Genomic DNA, 18,898 nt, shown 5'->3' with positions numbered 1-18,898 from the left:
AATAATTAACCTCACACTTGTATATATTGAGATAAATCAGATCTTTAGATCATCAACATTAGACTATACAACACTTTTTAGGTCCTTCTTCCTCTCTGCCCCACTGCCACCTGTGGCAGTGGCAGTGGGAGTGGCAGTGGAAGTGGGACAGAGAGGAAGAAGGACCTGATGAAGTCTTGATGTAAGACGAAATGCGTAGGGTTTATACAAATGGTGGACATTGTGCTGTAAACCTTCACTCAAGCACGAAAATTGATATCTACATCCATAAAATGGAAAGAATTGGAATCTATAAGCCCTGAAGGGATTGTTATATATATAAAGAATATAAGGATTGTCTATATTATTAAATTTGTTGAAGCGCCCCTGAAGTAATTGTATTATATATATATATATATATATATATATATAAAGATGAATTCTTAATCAAAAAAAACTGGAACACACATATATATAAATTATAATTTTATTAATATTAGTTATTAGTGGAAGATACTGTATGAAATCATTGTTACTATGGATAGAAATAAAGGACCTAATTTACAGTATAGAGCAAATACAATGAATAGTGCAAATGAGCACCTTAACAAAGCAACTGGCAGCTTTAATTTGATACTGTGATTTACAGGTATACAGTGATGATGTCAGGATTTGAGGCAAAGTGTGTCATTATAACCTGCCCCTCACTTCATTGCAATATTTTGCAGCAGGAGAGTGGGGCAGTGATTATGTGAATTGGATCACCACACTCCTCACATCTGCCACCTGAACCTCTTCTCCAGGATCTGTCAGAGGGGAGTAGCGAAAATGAGGTAAGTAAAGCTCAGGGACAGAGAGCTATATTGAATTCAGGTATATGTATTGATGTCTCTCTAGTATGATGCATACATCTTGAGTTCTACACAAATTTGTAATAAAGTCATAAAGTACATGACAACATACTTTCATATGATCCACATATGTGACTTACTATGCTGGTAAGTCAAATAAAAAGTATATCTGCATAATTATTATTCATTTCTTTATTTATTAACAGTTTCCTATATATATGCAGCATATTACGTTGCGCTTTACAAATGTAAACAACATTAATAGAACAAAACTGGGTAGTAACAGACAGACATAAAGGTAAGAGGGCCTGAAACATAGCAGAACATGTGTGGATCTCAATTAAATTCATGACAAAAATATCCAATAGATACTTTAAATTAAACCAAGTAATTTGATTATTTTGTACTTAGTTATCAATTACAAGGAAAACATGATTGATAAGGTGTCTTATGCATGAGCAGAAGGAATTATTGTGTTATAGGCTGTCATTGAAATTTTTGTATATTGCACGTAGGGAAATAGACTTTGTAAAAATATATTTGTAGAGATTATGGGAGTATGAGGGCCTATTGCAAGTTATGTTCTTCTGAAGTTCTGTAACAATTCTGCCCACATAGATAAATAGGAGTTTTAATCCCAATCAGGAAGCCTTGTGTAGTGTCAACTGTATGTTGATGATGTTATCCTGTGAGCAGGGAAAGCAATTATCACAAATAGGGGTCATAGCCCTAATTACTGGGTCTGACGGTGTCAAGTCATTGCCATCTGTGCCACTGCTGGCTGTGTCTGGTGTCCCCAAGTCTCTGGCTGGCACATCTCCATGTGGGCCTGGCATGTCCTGGCTGGTACTATCTGTGGTTCTGGAGCATATAGTATGTTGATAAGGTGACTGCATCAGCCTACCAGATTCCTGGACTCACGCTCACATGACTTGGCTGACCAATAGGCACTGGGAGCACCCTATTTGAACCACCTTTGCTGATTGAACCATTGTCAGAAGAAGTCATTTCATCCTGAAGTTTAGTCTGGTTATTCCTGGCTGCAGTAAAGTGCTGTTCTGTGCCAGGTCCTGCATTCACTCTGCTTCCAGCCTTCTTCACTACTGTTGTATACCTGTGTCTGTACTTGCCATCAGTAAATTGTACATGTAAACTGCATCTGCCGTTTATTCTGTGTACAGCTAACTGCACTCACAGAAGTGCATCAGCACCAAGTATTCAGTACCTGCCATTTATCTTTCTTACAGTTATTTGGGCTCATAGCACCCTATTTGAACCACCTTTGCTGATAGAAACATTGTCAGAACCATTGTCAGAAGACGTAATTTCATCCTGAAGTTTAGTCTGCTTATTCCTGGCTGCAGTAAAGTGCTGTTCTGTGCCAGGTCCTGCATTCACTCTGCTTCCAGCCTTCTTCACTACTGTTGTATACCTGTGTCTGCACTTGCCATCAGTAAATTGTACATGTAAACTGCATCTGCCGTTTATTCTGTGTACAGCTAACTGCACTCACAGAAGTGCATCTGCACCAAGTATTCAGTACCTGCCATTTATCTTTCTTACAGTTATTTGGGCTCATAGAGTGCACCTGCACCAAATATCCAGTACTTGCACCCACAGTGCATACCATGCCTAGGACTCACCTCAGTTACAAAGTACACACAAAGTGTATCCTGCATTGTTCAGTTTGATTACATCTTCTGGGCTACTCTGCACTATGCACTCAATCCAGCAGGTGTCTCACCATTCCTGTGGAGTCCCACCTATGTCCTATCTACAGTATTGTGCACTACAATGAGATCCATTCTCCTACAGGCAGTCACTGGTACTACAAGCAATCCTCCTACCTGTACTGATTGGCAGGTCTGAGTTCTGTATCACTTTAGCTTCATACTCAGTATACACCAACATCCATTCAGATATAAACATTGGTCCTATGTAAAGGAATTCTATTAAAGTTTAAAGCTTCTGCTATTCTCCCATTCATTCAGCTCAAGATTGACCTGAACACACAAAACCCTAGGGCCATTACAGCAATTATCTGGACAGGAGATGGGTAAACAAAAGCTCTTTCATTCAGGTCTGCATATCGATAACCTAGAGCTAGTTAGATTGTACATGAACATGTGGCCCCTTTTATATCCACAGGTGGTGGCAAGTAAGAGATGTGTATGGTATAATGGGCAGTGTGATAGAATATTAATTGTAAGTATTAGGCTCTGCCCTCACTATGGTACAACAGGAGTTGGTAATCTGTGTGATTGCAGTCCTGATGCTACTGTAGTCCCAGTCAGCATGAAATGGTTATTGGCTATAACCGAGTTTGAGGTAAATAGGGTTACCTATAGGAGTCCCTGACAATATTATTAATGGGATCTGATATAAGTCCAGAAACTGCATCACTACCAGACTTTATTTTTATAGTATTCTAGTAGTGTTTAAAAATAAAACTATTAAACATTTTTTATTAATGAGAACATTAAATGTGAAATGCTGATTGCAATCGCCGAACGTGAGCTGAGAATGTTTGATGGATTTGGAATGGGGAATGAGTAAATTTAGATTTCAAATAACATTCTAATCTAGGTCTATTTATAAATGTCACCAGAGAAATCCAGTCAAATATCAAATAGGTTAAAAATAATTATGTATTATTAGTATACAAATAAAGTGCCATATTTCACACCACGTAGTTTAGGTATAAACTGTTTATTTTTATGTATATTTTTCTTTCCTCCATGAAATACAAGCTTATAAATACTTTAAGATTAGAACTAGATTAATATAAGATGGTGCTCAAAATCATAACATGCATAAGAGTTAAGTAAAAGATTTAAATAGAAATCAGTGGTTGTTTTGATTTGGTTCTTTTTGACAACTTATCGCAGGTTGGGATCTGACATATTGGCTATCCAAAACAGGTGACAGCCAGATAGCCTAATAACAGATCTGAATGTAACCGAGTGCCCTCACTAAAAAGCTTGCATAAAGTAAACTGAGAATTGTCAAATGAAGCATTGGAGTTTAATAAAGTATGAAATGGGAACAACTGAGAGGCCGAAGTTGCGTTCTGCCTGTGGGCGGAGAGTAACTTGCATGTTTTCATATTGTTCATGCTCCATAACAGACTCTACAGAAATATGGATAATGCAGTATTGTATGCATTTTGAGTGCATCTGCCCTTGCAATTGAAGAAGCAGACCTGAGTTGTTGTAATTGGGCATTCTCATGTATACAAAGTTCAGTAAGGACATGTCAATGCAAATGCGGGCTATGCAGAGTTGGATGCCAGCATAATACACCTGCATCTTTTGCATTAGAACTGGTGTAAGTGTGCACTAAAGATAATGATGATGACTAATAGCAAATCAGGGGTACACATAAGTGGAATATGCACTGCAATATGTGTACAACTCTGCATATGGGTGAATATACAGATTTATTTTCTGTACATGCAGAAAAGGATCACATGCTCCTGATTTCTACGCAATTCTGCATAGTGCCTTATACAGTATGTCTAAGCTTTGTTTCCGTACTCAGTGCAGACTACCAACCAAAAAGTCTAAACTAAATTAATTTATACACATTTAGAAAAAATATGTATTAAACTGTACATTTCACATGATTATATACAGTACATATAGTTTATATTAAATAATAAATATTAAAATCAATGGACCAATAAGCCATTTGACAACTGTATACATAAATAGAGTAGGCTACTTTTAAAGCAACCAATAAATTGAATTTAACTGTATCCTATGAACAATGAAAGGTTATAGGTTGAGAGTGTATAATTTAACATATAGATTTTAACTGCTGCCATGACTGATTTGACTGGACAATCAATATAAGTAATAGAAAGAATAGTCACATGTTTTCCCATTGTACCTTTTAATCACTGTCAGTAGAATAATGTATTTAGGTAATTCTAAACTCCCCATAGTACAAGTAATTAGGCAGTTTGTATAGTTTCAACAATCTATAGCTAGAATGTGGAGAAGATTGTAAAGTGTGTCATTAGCATTTATTTTTTTCTATTTTTGAAAGGAAGAAGAGATATTTAATGGTGCATTGTCGTATTGTAATAACTACGTTTGATATGGGAAATGAGAACAAAAGAATTCTGATCTCTCAACTCTATACAGACAATAAATATGTTAATTAAATATTAAAGACATCACTAAATGTGACTATATTTGGTCCTTATGAAGATAATGTGTGACACAATGATGCACTTGTCATATATCAGAGCAAATCGAACACAAGGGGTAATTTTTGAAAGTATAAAATTGTGCAATTAAGCATATTTTTATGTGCCTATTGTACTCATTGTACTTCTGTGTAAACACTTTACATGGTCATTGCAAATTATTTACTGTAACACGCACACATTTGTAAGAGTGAAATATTCAGCACAAATAATGTTTTTCTTTTTCCCCCAAAGTAGTTTATTTGAAACTCATTTGGCTATTATATAATGCAGGAAAGAAGAGGGACGTAAATCTAAAATCTGCTGTAATTGCTTTTTATTTTTCTCTCTACTTCCACTCTGCCAAACACTGTCCATCATCTTGAGCAAAAATGATTTTACCCACAAAATGTGCTATTTTAATCCATAAATCCAGTTGGGCATAAAAATGTGTACAATAGGACAGACGCATTTGCAAAAATGGATAATAATTAAGAGATAGGCTGAAAGAGTATGTTATACATATTGTAGAGAAATACATATGCCTATGAATTGTACTGGTCCCCCTTGGTGGCATATAGGTGGGTGTCTAAAAATGGGATCATCAGTGTTACATTTGTATTATTGTTACAAAACGATTTTATTTTTGGTTTCTATAGTGTTGCAATTATTATCTGGAAAGCACCATTCTTTCCATCAGTGATAATTGAGTCAAGTACAGATGAGATACTTTGTTAAGTATCCTGGATATATTCTAGACAGAGAGTTCTACCAAACAATAATATGTATAGAAAGTATACAGTCATTCTTAAATATTTGTATTCCTTCAAGTATCATTGCAGATTACTATTGTTCTAGCATCTTTTTCTGGAAAATATGCTAAGATACCACTTGACAAAATAGTGACTTCCACTTGGGTGGGTTCTGCAAGCATCCAATCAGGTGCTGCCATAATTTCAAGTCCCATGATCTTTACCACCTTTTTTTCAGGTGCTACTGTAGAAACACAAGTAGACCTGATTTGGAAAATGTGTCAGGTCAGGCCAATCTGTTGTGTCATTCAATTCTAGAGAAACAGAATGAACACACTTCTTATAGGCACATGACATTGTCCTCCAGTCAATGTGTGGTATACCATTCATACCAAATACCTTAGCTCACTCAACACTCTATACTTAGACATTAGTGGAATGAGAAAATAAGTCAAAATCCATCTTACTTAATGTAGACAAATGCCAGTACATACCATATATCTAAAACAAGTTCACTCCATTTGTAGTACATCATTTTCACATTTAGCTGCCAATACTGTATTTTAGTCATGATACACAACAAACCAGTATTTTGTTCTTGAGAATAAGCTCAGCTTGTAAAATGGATAGTTTAGAAGTTGTATTGCATTTATTTTCCTAGCTGAATTTGAAACCAGCAACCAGTGTTAATCTATTTCCTCCAACTGCCAGAAGGAAAACTCCATATAAAACTGTAAAATTCTTTAAAATGGTAAGAGATGTAAATTTTGACTTACAAATGTTTCACTACTTTATGCATAAATTTGTAAAATGACACATAACTGCACAGCCCGCTAATAAATCCAGGAGGCATTTTAATAGTCTTGCATATAAGTTTCAACTGGCACAATTTTCAGCTATTGAGAGACAATTAAAAAATAATCAGCATGATGCAGATTGTCAGAGTTTGTATTCAATCACAAATGTGTACTTGAAATAAACTAAGTGCTCTGAAGTGAATATAAAACGGACTGCATTTAAATCATTGCTCAGTATTTTGTAGTTTATTTATATCTTATTTATTTTGTAAGATTTTGATAGTTTGACAGAGTTTTCATTGTGGAGAATATTCTTTGCTAAAGTATTATTTCATGCCATAAGTAAAAGGGAAACTAAAAATGTTTGAGAATTTTGTCGATCTGCTCTGTACACTAGATACAATTTAGGTGGAGTTCCCACATAAGAAGTTGGAACATTTTTATTTGGTAAAAGTTGTTATGAATTGTTTCAATAAATGAATACAAACATTTACCATACACAATGTACAAAATACATTGTTCCCAATATGAATATAATATTGGTACATGTAAATACTGCAAATGCAAAACACATTACTTCAAATTCTATTACCATCCAGCATCAATAGAGAAGTCTAGCATGGATGGTACTAAGTAAAATGGATTATGAAAATGTTAATTGTTTGAATCTTGAAAATCTAATCAAGAAACACTGAAAGAGGAAAATGATTTGGAAATTTTGGGCCATATTCAATTAAACAACCATTTTCACAAAAAAACCTGCAACATTTTCACCAAAAAACAGGCGAAAACGGCAAAAGGCACAAAAAAACTGGAGAAAAGTTTTCTCCATCCCAGACCAGGAGAAAAAAAAAGCAAAATCCCTATTTTTGGTTAAAAATGTGGGGATTTCTTTCAGAACCCTTTGGACACCCCACCTAATGATAAATTACTGGAAAAAAAATTGTAATTTGCGTACTTTGGCAAAAAACGACAGCGCAAATTTTGGGTGAAAAAAAAAATAGTTGAAAAAAGATAGAAAGCAATTTATTCCAGGAAATTACTGTTCAACATAAACTGGGGGTACGTTAAAATGGGTCCAAGTATGTTTTCATGTCGTAAAATTACAATTTTAAAAAACATTAAAAAACCGCCTGCTGCGACTGCGTGCGATGTTTAAAACACCCATACCACTCCCCGAAAAATCAGACCCAATACGTTAAAACCATTTTCAACCTTTTTTTTGTGCGCAGTAGTTTGTCGCCAAAGTATGCAACTTACAATTTTTTTTCCGGTAATTTATCATTAGGGGGGTGTTCAAAGGGTTCTGAAAGAAATCCCCACATGTTGTAGTTGTAAGAATCATTTGGTTATGAGTAAATCTAAACAGAAAAGGAACAAAAAAGGCCCCAAACCTTTGGGCAATCATAATTGTGGCTCCTGTTATATGTTTTCCTATACAGTTTTTGTAAAAGTTATATTTTAAAATTGGCTAATTATTTATCCTTGATATTTATAAATGTACTTGCTGTACTCTGTTTCTCATTCATGTCTTGTTTTGCCCTAACAGTTTGTACAAAAATTGCCTGCTGGACAGATGCAGTACAGGAACTCAGACAACTTATCCCTTCATAATGGTGGTAATCACAAAAACTTCTTACTGTAACAGGAAGTTGTCTGGATATCCTGAACATTAGGATTGAATGCAATTAACTTTTATCATATTTAAAAACATAATTTTATGTATTTACAGCAATAATTTTGAATTGGCACTAGCTATATGATGAGTGCCAATCTATAATTTTTTTCTGAATGGGAAACTCATAATAAATGGTTATTTTTTAAGTAAACATAAAAACAAGCGCCAAGAAACATGCAAGTCCCCATGCTGTAAACGGGACCCGAGTCAGATGTCCCAAGTTACCCATTTACACTACAGGGTTTTACAGGTCGTTCCCATGTTAAACCTTGCATGCTACCTGGGTTGGATTGCTGGGTCACTCGACCCAGAAATCCAACCCTTGCCCCTATTACACCTAGCAGCAACCTGGGTTAGTGTGTGTGAGGCTGCGATGGTACTCAGTGTTGCTAAACATTACAGATGTGTGTAAGGTAAAGTGGGCATCCCTATGTTGTGCCTTCTGCGGCATATCGATTACAATGCATTAGCATACTATCACAGTGAGACTGCGTGCGTAATCCCTATTCCAATCGCAGTTACGATCGGTAGTGAATCAGGCCCTCAGCTACCATTTACACATATTGGATCTTTTATTTAGTGACACAGTAAAAGTAATGAACATTTAGTGTTTTGCCTGCTCCACAACTCATAGTGTCACTAATGTCCTGGCTATACTGATAATTATTAGTCGCTCAATCCTAAGAAATTGCTGGTTTTGTGACTCATTGTTTCTTATTTGCTTTACTACACAGGGAATTTTTAATCTTGTTGTAGTGCAATGATCTCCTTCAATCATGCAGTGCCACAATTTAATCCTCTTGTCAAAATCAGATAATTTATCTCATCTACAGAATTTAAAAGGACAAGTTATTAATTGATCATTCAGGTGATCGTGGTCATGAAAAACTCATTGAAATAGAGAAAGTTTTTACACTTTTGGGTTATAATCTCATTATGTATTTTTTTTTTGCGTAAAAGCATACCATAAATTATCATTCTGTTTTCATAGTGATTAATCTCATGAAATGTAATTGCAGAGACTGAATATCAGCCATGTTACAGGAACCTATCTGCAGTAAAGGCAAGAAGAGTGACAGGAGATCTCTAATTTTCCAGATATTCAGTTACAGCCATGTGGAGAAAAAAATATTTATAACACAACAAGGTCCAAAAACAGATGCAACACTCCTACATATATCAGATATCTCTAAATTCTAGTAAAACAAACAAACAACAACAAAAAAACATGCCTGTCACTCTGCAAATACATAAAACCATAAAAACATTCCTTCAATTGTTATGTTCTTAAACTAATTATAATATATAACTTTTGATACAAGAGGGTATAAAATATTTATTTATTCAACACATTAGTAGTTCTCAATCATTTTCCACCTGGGTACCCCCTGGCAGTCCATTTGCATTATTGTACTCCCAACAATTGTAAAGTAATACCTTGTACTAAAATGTTTAAGTACCACTAAATATAAACAATATTTTAAAAAATACACTAGAAAAGGTTGTAAATATATATTTCTCAAATATTAAGATTTATAAAAATGTTTAAATCAGTCTTATTGAGAGAACTTTGAAAGCTGTCTTATTTCTATGTTTATTCCAAATTCCACTAAATGTGGAAAATTTGTCAATGTTCAAGTGTAAATAAAAGAGGAACAGAAAAATTCACATGGCAAACTAAGTTCTATATATTGTAAATGAAAATAAGTATTATAGGGGACAATAAAAAAGTTCAATACACTTAGAGGGATATTCATATCAGAGTTTTTACCTGCATTAAAGTATCGGGTGCGCGCCCGCTTATCCCCGTATTCAATATGAAATTAACGAAAACGGGAGCCTGCAAAGTTGGATTTGCGTAAAGTTACAAATTTTTCCTTAAAAAAATTGTAGGACCCCCCTAAAGTTGTAAAAACATGGGGGATCACTATGGGTACCCCCATTTTAGCCTTTAAATGAAAGTCGGGGATTTAAATAGCCGCAGCAGCTGTTTTTTCCCGACATTGAAGAAGTGATGCAGAAGAGCACTTAGGTTATTTTTTTCATTTTTTTAAGTGGTCCCATCAAATTTAGGGTACATGACAATGGGTACTAGCATATTTTGATGTCCCTAAAGTAAGTTTTTAAAAATTCTGCAATTGTGCACCTGCCGCTATAAATCTATTCTAGAAAACACCTGCCGCATACTTGCAGAATAGCCCTGAACCTATTTCCCTATTGTTAAACAATTTTTCCCAATTTTTTTTCACCCCAATTTTTAAATTAATTTTTTGGGGTGTCCCTATTTTTAAAAAAAACTTTTTTCGAAACAGTTCTTTTTTAAATGTAATGCCCAGGGGTGCAGGCTATTTTTTTTAAGCCTGCACCCCTAAACCCCAATTCTGCACTTTTTTTCGCCACCTATTCAATGGTGAAAAGTTATCCCCGTTTTTTATCAAACACTTTTCGAACCTGCGATAAGTCTTTGAAATTGAATACGGTGTAAAAGTAAAACCTGCGATAATGATGTCATAAGTGCAATATTAACGCAAAAACGATGTTTTCGCTCCCATATTGAATACCCCTATTAAATGTTTAAAAAAATGTAATTCTAAATAAAAAATAAAATAAACAGCTTTAAATAATAAGAACTGAAACTGAAGGACTGTAGCTTCTGCAAGCACTTGAACTATACTTCTTCCATTTGTATGTATATAATATATATTATATTGATGGGGTGTAGTATGTCATGTCGACAAACTGTTGACATGGCTGGAATGTCAACATTCATCATGTCTACATGGATGTGAACATGATACCATTGGTACATAATGTACCTGGTGGTCCAGCGATCACTCACCTGGTCCCAGCGGCATCATCCCCTCTGGGTCCCAGGCAGTCATGTGATGAGCGTTTCCGGTGCAGACCTGTGTTGGAGCTGCGTTCTGGTGAGCACAGATCCCCTAATTCTGACTCCTTCTCCTAATCCACACCCCCCGCCTTCCCCACAACCTAAACATTGCCACCCCATAGTGCCTAACCCTAACCCTCCCGTTAGTGAATAAACGAAAGTGTCGCCATTCTGAGAGTGTCTCATTTGTTGACATTCTAGTCCTGACATTGTGGTGTTGACATTATGAATGTCAACAAGATAACTGTCAACAATGTGACCGGATACCATTTTGATGCATGCACTGTTTATGCTTTTATTCACAATGGAGCATTAGCTAATAAAGTTTTAATTTAAGATTGAACTAAATTCAAACAACTCTTGAATCAATTGAGAAATACTATTGCCAAAGGCCTCATGATTTGCAGTGCTGGGATAAGATAGTTTGAAACCAATATTTAAAGCATCCTGTATTTCTACAACTGTATCATATAATTGTCTTACCTTTATATGCAATTTGCAAGTCAAAACAGTTTAAAAGAATGTACTATCGTTTGTTAAAGGATATATTTTGATTTTACCAATATGAATGTGGGAAGTAAACATTGTCTCTCATATCAATATGAGCAACGTGTTGAACTTGTTACAGATTGGGCAGAATGCAGAATTGAAGTTAGAGATTCTATAACAGGATGGAGTAAAGTTATGGGTCTTCTTTTTTTCCACAATGATGGCCTAAGTGGCAACTGCAATGTCTTACACATAATTAAACAAAGCACAGTTCCAGTGGGTCACACTTTAAAAAACAAGTATACCCTAATGTGTCCAATAAGACAGAACCACTAAGTGTTATTGTTTTGTTGTTATTAACTTGCTTTAACCCCAAACCAATGCAGCTGTTTTGATCTATGTAGCAATGGAGGAGGTGACTAAGGCTTGGAAGAAGAGCTGAGAAGTTGTAAATGTATCCTATTGGAGCTGCAATTAGTTTTTGGTTTCATGTTTTTTTGTTCTTTATTGCTTTTTGAACTCCTCTATTATAAAACAAACAGACACATTTTTTAATTTTGTAAATTAGGAAATGTTCAGGCATAAGTCTCCAACAAATTTACAATGAACAAAACTTCCATTACTAAATTATTTAAGCACACTTATTCATATGGTTTGGGTATGGGATGCCGGCAGTCGGGATCCCGGTCGTCAGTATCCCAATGCCGGCATCCCAAAAAGGTTAGGATACTGACAACTGTCAGAAAGTACCATAACCCTACCCCTAATCCTAACCCTCCCCCTCCCACAAACTAAACCTAATCTTCGCCCCCAGTGCCTAAACCTAACCCTCCCTCCTAGTACCTAACCCTCCCCCCTAGTGCCTAACCCTCCCCCTACTAACACTCCGACTAACCCCACTACATACCGTCAGGATGCTGGTTCAGGGATTCTGACTGGTGTCAGGATTTCGGTGCCGGCATTCTGAGCATTGGCATCCTGACCAATGGGATTTAAACTACATCCCATACATACATATATACATGCCCACACTAAACAATCCTTCTCACAAATTGTTTACCTTAGACTTTATTGCATCCCAATTTAGTGTGTGTTGAAAACAGGGTTTGGGGTCCCAATCAGTGAGCACACAGAGACATGTTGGAAACTTCAGTTATTAGTGATCAGTAAGGCTGTATAGAAGTAGACTGCATTAGTCTGTGTTAGATTCAAAGTGTTAGATTATAAGTGTCATTACAATTTGATAACTAAGACGGAGTAATATCGGAGTTAAACTGGAGGAAAACTGAGGGAAAACATCCTCAAAACCAGAACGACAACAAGCAACATAATTACGTGAATTACCAAATTCAACATCAGCTGCTGTATTCATATCCAGGAATCTCCATACTGCACTCACTGCTTGGACATTGCAAGTACTCTCCTATCTGCGTACTGCTCTTGTTGACGGATCTTTGTTGTTCAAAACACTTCTGACTGGATTGGCTCTGTACATTGTAATTTTTGCCTTAATACTACTGAACATCCTGTTTGTACTGTATTGCCTTTTTCCATTGCATCGCATCTGTCCACTTTAAACATTCTTTATTTTAATAACTAATTCCTGCACCCACTACTCACATACCTCTCTTTATATTTCACTTTTGGAGCTGCACTCATACATTAGCAAATCTGTTCTTTTACCTGTATTTTTGAACATTTAACAAATTTTATCCATACTGACTCTATATCACACAGCCTCCACTCCAGTTTTCATCTCACTTATTACCTCATCCACAGCATGAATGCCTTTTCTTCAAACACCCTCCTTATTCAGTGTCCACATAATCCTCTACTTTATCCATCCCTATCTTCCCCCTCTTGTCTCCTCCACTTGCTGTTCCCCCTATTTTCTCTCATCAGTCTGTTTTCCAAACCTCTGCTTCTTTCCCCCGCCTTTCCTACTCCTCCACTCTCAACCACCTCCCTCCCTCCATGATCGTGCTACCCCACCACCAAGCCCCATTCCCTCCTGGTTCTGCCTGTCACCTTCAGGGCTGCCAAGAGAAATTCTGGGCTCAGATACAGCAACATCCTGTGGGACCACAGAATGTTGGGCATGGCTGCACCCATTGGTGGGTGGGTCTAGCATGTGAGATGCACTAACTCACAGGAGCATGGCATAGCACCCAGCAGCTGGGACTAAAGTATTCACTATTGTATTAGGATGCCAGGACAGTCCCATATTAGCTGCATATTTAGCAGGATTTATTTAGATGCTAAAATGGAGCACGCAAAAATTAAAGTGATACAGCTTTGTTTTGTGCATCTCTTAAGAAAATAACACAAACAAAATCTATTTTCTGTCATAGAGATAGATACATGAAGAATTTAAGTTTGACATAACATTAGGTCATCTTATACACACACATTCCGCAGAACATGTCCTAACCCACTGCTCCATGCTCCTTCCTCACTATCTACCCCATCTGTGTCACCCCTATCTGCCTGCCCCTCCCCTTTAGAATGTAAGCTCTCATGAGCAGGGCTCCCATTCCTCATGTGCTTCTCCTCCTCCTTCTCATAGTATATTTTACTCCTAACTCTCCAATTGGCACCTAACATTTGGTTGCTGAGGCCCAGCTGCTTGTGTTATGCAGCTATGTGTATAAACCATGTCCTTGTCCTGTATTGTTATATATTACTATTAACTGTTTTTCTTGTGTGCTAATTTATGTACTGTGTAAGGTGCTGCAGAACCTTTGTGGTGCCATATACATAAAGGATAATAATAATAATAATAATAATAATAATAATAATAATAATAATAATAATAATAAAATGTTGATCTGCACTTTGTGTCTTGCACTAAACACACCTATTCTATTTTTCCGGCTTCCTCATTGTTAACTTAAATCTTCCAGTTTACTTATTTATACCAAACTTATGAATCATAGTACTTACTATAGTAACTATAACTATACGTCTGCCTTTATTTCAAATAACAAATTTTTCAGCTACTTTCTCTAAAATACATTTGCTTACATTTGTCTATATATAAGTATGGTACCTTACCTGCTACATTCTTAGAATCCCATGACTAATAGGCTTCATTTTATTAAATGTGCTGGGTTTTTCATATTTCCCTACACACATACTTTAAATGCAGTTAATTATTAAAAAAATATTTCATTATATAGCACCTATAACCCCAGTAAGACACAAAGCAATTCACCTATTATTGCAGAGGGTGAGGCAGCCATTTTGTACACTCAGTTGCTATTCTAGGAAATTCACATCAGTCTTCCCTCATTGAAGCTTACAGTCTATATTCCTTACCATACACACAGCTCACTAGGGTCCATTTTGTCAAAAGACAATGAAATTATAAGGCTTTATTTTGGACCATGTGTTAGGAAATTGGAGAACCCAGAGAATACCCATGAACACACTGGAAGAACATACTGACTACACTAGAGGAGGTGGGGACAGAATTGGTTAAGATACGTCAAGAAATTGCCGTGTTTAATGAAAGCTCACTTCCGTTACTATCTGCTGACAAAAACAAACAACTGGAGTGATTAAATTACAGAACAAATTAATGGTTTCCAACAAGAGCTGATAGCCTTTAAGAGGAAAAAATTGAGCACTGTCAATTATGACTATGCTAATCATCAGGTTTACAAATGGCTTAAGAGTGAGGTGGGTGGCAATAGATCCAGACACCACCAGAGATCACATACATGGACACCCCGCTTTTATGACTCCTCATCATCCCAGTCCCACTCAGAGGGTGAAAACATAGACCCTAATCAAAGAAACCCTAGTGAATCTAGGCCTCCCAGTGGTTCTTTTTTAGGCAGAGTGACCAGATCCACCAGAGGAGGACTAGATTTCCTACGAGGAGAGGGCAACACAAGAAGAAGGAGAGGCAGGGGAAGCCGGTATTAGACACAGTATTTAACATTTCTAGCTATGAGTTATCTGATGCTGAGTTAGAAGTATTATCGTTAGGGCATTCGTTTGTACCCACACTGACACATGACAAGTTTGAATCTACAGTTGATCACTATAAACTTTGTAGGAAAATGAGGCTACATGAGTTTTTTGGGAATAATAACAATACTGTACCAGATCAATTATTTAAATCTCCTAGCAGTTTTGATCCTCCGAGTACTAATGCTAGTATTAAAACTTTTTTGCGACTCATTGAACAGGATATGGCATTGGTCACCAGTAAGCCTAAATATGACAATTTGAGTCCTGCTCAGAGATTGGCATTGAAGTCCTTGATTAAAAATGATAAAATTGTTGTGAGACAGGCCGGCAAGGGTGGGGAAACAGTTGTCCATGACAGGACTGCATACAATAAGGAGATATTACACCAACTATCTGATACTTCTACTTACACTAAAGGTTGCTGTTAACCCGCTGCTTTCGGTCAAATGTAAAGTTGATACAACTATCAAACGTGCATGTCAACAGGGGTGGATTGATGCCAGGGTTGCCAGTTGCTTGGTGGTGGAACATCCAGTGTGCCCTATTTTGTACACTCTTCCCAAGGTCCACAAGCAACTGGTAGACCCACCAGGGAGACCAATAATCTCTGCACGTAACTCAACATTACAGACAGTGGCTAAATTTATTGACTCTTTTCTCCAGGTGGTGGTAGTACAGATGCCTAGCTACTTAAGAGATACTGATGATTTTTTTTAAAATTTGAGATCAGTGAGTTTACCGGCAGGACCTATTTGGTTGGCCACATTGGATGTATCTTCGCTGTGTACTGTAATCCCACATGCATGCTATTAGACAGGCGTTGATTAATATTAATCATAGTGGCCCACCAATTGAGTTTCTAGTTGAACTCACTGAACTAGTCTTGACTAACAACTATTTTCAGTATGGCAGGGTATGAACAAACACACATCTTGCCAAATTGTGTTGACAATATAGTTTTTTATAGACGGTTTATAAATGACCTCTTTATGATGTGGTCAGATACAGAAACCCAGTTCATGGACATGGTTCATTATCTTAATGGTTTGGCTTCCCCTATTGAGTTCACTAGTAATATTCATCCAACGACAATGAATTTTTTGGATGTTACAGTGTTTCTTGAAAGTAATGCTCTTGGGATTACCTTATATAGAAAGGACACTGATCGGAATACCCTTCTTCATTCGAGTAGTCAACATCCAAGTCATCTTAAAGAGAATTTGCCGATCTCCCAATTCCTACGGATACTTAGGAACAATTCTTCTGATACTATGGCCAATGCACAGATCGACGAGATGTCAGAACGGTTTTTGGCCAGGGGATACTCTAGGATTACTATACAGAGATGCCTACACAAGGCTATTAAATGGCACGCAGACGGTAAGTCTGTTGGGGGTTCTAAAATTGACCCTACCAGAATTCCTTTTTCCAGCAAGTTTGATGCCACATCGAACTATTTGAGAAAAATAGTCAATAAACATTGGGCGATTATTGCAACTGACCCCGATCTGGTTGCACTTGGCAAAAGACCACCAATATGCGCCTATAAACGCGGTCCCAATTTATGGGATATGCTTATGCGACCCACCTTAAATCCAGCAACTACTACAACTTCTTGGTTTCCATATAAGAGAATGGGCTGCTTTAAATGTGCTGACTGCACTACTAGCAGATCACTACTGACTGGCAGTACCTTCTCTCATCCACATAGTGGAAAAATAATCAAGATTAAACATTGATTATACTGCATGATGAATTTTGTAGTGTATATGTTGATTTGTCCATGTGGCCTCCACTACGTGGGGATGACCAAGAGATGTTTCTGTGAATAGATGGCGAACCATCGCTCCACGATCAGAATGGCGCTGGAGCTGATAAAATCAGACAAGCCAGTGGCAACCCATTTCCTCGAACAGGGACATTCTGTGGCAAGTCTCAAGTGCATGATAATTGACCATATACCAGCCCTTTACCAGGGGCGGAGATCGGGAATTAGCTTTGCGCAAATGTGAAGCTAGGTGGATTTTTGATCTTGATACACTGGCTCCAAGAGGACATAATGAGTCCAATTCTTATAATATTTTTTTGAAGTAATATTTTTTTGCATTTGTTTAATTTTTATTGATTTTTGACCTTGCACATGAGGATATTAATATTTGTATGATTTTTCATTATAGTTTTTTCTTTTTTACTTAGTTTATTTTTTTTTTTTTTCAGTAATGTGGTTTATTCATTGTTTTTTAATATGCACTTGGAGTTTATTAATAGCCATACTATTTACCCACAATGATTAACTATATTTTAAGCATATCAGTAACATATAGACAAAGAAATGTTCTTGCTTATGTGCAATATGCTAGTATTAGATTAGATGGCGCTTATATAGGCCTAGCTATACATTGGCTATGAGTTCCAATGCGATGGCACGCAGTCTATCTTGATTTTTGACCACCAAAGTTGTCTGGACATGTGACCTGATTTGGATGTAATTACCCTCAAATTAAATCTGAAAGTCTGCAGTTAAAGCACATGTTGTTTGTTTCATTCCAAAGCCATTGTGGTGGTGAATAGAGGCCAAAATATGAAAATTCTGTCAATGTCCCAATATTTATGCACCTGACTGTATATATATATATATATATATATATATATACATTTGTTTGATTTCTATGTGCAATTATGTAAAATACAGCATTTGGATGTGAAAAAGAGAATGTGTGCTTGGGGAAAACCACGCACAACAGCTACTGTATGCTTCCCCAGTTTTTAATGCTGAAATCAAATCAGCATGGTATAAAAATATCCGTAAACTGTCTCCATCAAAGATGCCTTTACAACTAAATGAAAGAGTTTCCTCTAGCTCTGCAGCCTCAGCATGTTATGTTACTGTAAAAGTCACTCCAAAGGCATATTTCACTTTGTATACTTAAAAAGGGGGTTGTAAACCTAGTTTATTAATAATATGTGATTAATAAATATTTAACTTTAGAACTGGCTAGTATAAAATGTAAAATACTTGCACACTTCGCTTTGTAAGAAACCAGAAAAGCTAGTTTAGTCTTTATGTTATATCTGAAATGTACTTTGCTATAAACACCTGCACTCCCCACATCAAGCTTACCTGTCTATAGCGTTATAATAAGACAACTGCATAAGTCAGATTGCAGCTAGCAGCTAGCTAATTAAGACAGCTATGTTATATGTTTTCAGTAATGAGTATGTAGTACAATTTAATTGAGATAGTAATTAACAAATTGAGAAATTAATTATATTCTTGAAAGGAATCAATTAT

Source organism: Taudactylus pleione, unplaced genomic scaffold (assembly GCF_031769625.1).
Source record: "Taudactylus pleione unplaced genomic scaffold, aTauple2 ptg000127l, whole genome shotgun sequence".
Taxonomy (NCBI): domain Eukaryota; kingdom Metazoa; phylum Chordata; class Amphibia; order Anura; family Myobatrachidae; genus Taudactylus; species Taudactylus pleione.
This window is presented reverse-complemented; position numbering follows the sequence as displayed.